Raw genomic sequence first — 1026 nt, forward strand, 5'->3', positions numbered from 1 at the left:
CCTTACGTAGGAACTTCCACTAGCTTGAGGTCCTGTTTTTTTTTTCCTGGTATTTGAGGGTCACTCAAAATTTTAGTTTTGATGCTGTCCCTTTTTAAAATAAGAATACTGATGTGTAGCTTGCAGGAAGAATGCTTATACTTAGTAGACTGTTTTCCAAATCTTCAGCCTCAGCATATGCTTCAGCTTGTGCACAGAAGATGCTCAACTGTCACAATGTACTTTGTGTGAAATGGGAAAATATGACTCCAGTGTAATTTGTTCAGTCGCGGGAACTTCACCAGTAGTCAGGTCAAATGGGTCTTCCAGAGCTTTTTGTACTGAATGTTGTTTGACAAAGCTGAACTTGTCAGTTTTTAAGATGCATGTCATGCCAAAAATAGAAATGACTGTAAATTTGGAAAGCAGCAGTGGGTAGAGTGTAAGATCTCCGTATTCAGTATGTATAGTCCTGAATCTGTGGATAAGTCGTTTCTTATGGAAGGATAAATGATTTCCTTTTTACAGTAGCTGGTCCCTGTTCTGCAGGCAACTTTGTTTTGTACATTTGTTGATTGCCCCTCATCCTTCCCTCCATAAGCAGTGATTGAAATAGACTGGCAAGACAACTGAGCCATTACAAGGCTGTGCATGCACACGGTTTCTGAAGCATTTTTGTTACAAAGCTCTGTCTTACTTGCTACTGATACTTTCAGTTTTGGTAAAAGAGTGCAAAGTGTTAAACTGGAGATTTGAAATGTACATAGAATACTTAAAGTGCCTCTTTCTAGCATATTGTCTCTTCATCAGCAGTGCAGCCAATGTCAGATCCAAAGTTGGTTTCCATTTCATTTCTATGACCTATATAAATACTTTTAACATCCATGGAAAACAAACCAAAAGTTTCATGGCAGACGTGAACAGAAGCCTCTTCTGTCCTGTTTGTAAAACTGATATAACTGAACTGAAAACCTGTGTTGACTGCCTAGCAACGTGACCAGTACAATAGGAAGATCAGATTAGTATTTGAGAGAAAATCAGCATTTT

The sequence above is a fragment of the Meleagris gallopavo genome, chromosome 2 (genome assembly GCF_000146605.3).
Source record: "Meleagris gallopavo isolate NT-WF06-2002-E0010 breed Aviagen turkey brand Nicholas breeding stock chromosome 2, Turkey_5.1, whole genome shotgun sequence".
Classification (NCBI taxonomy): domain Eukaryota; kingdom Metazoa; phylum Chordata; class Aves; order Galliformes; family Phasianidae; genus Meleagris; species Meleagris gallopavo.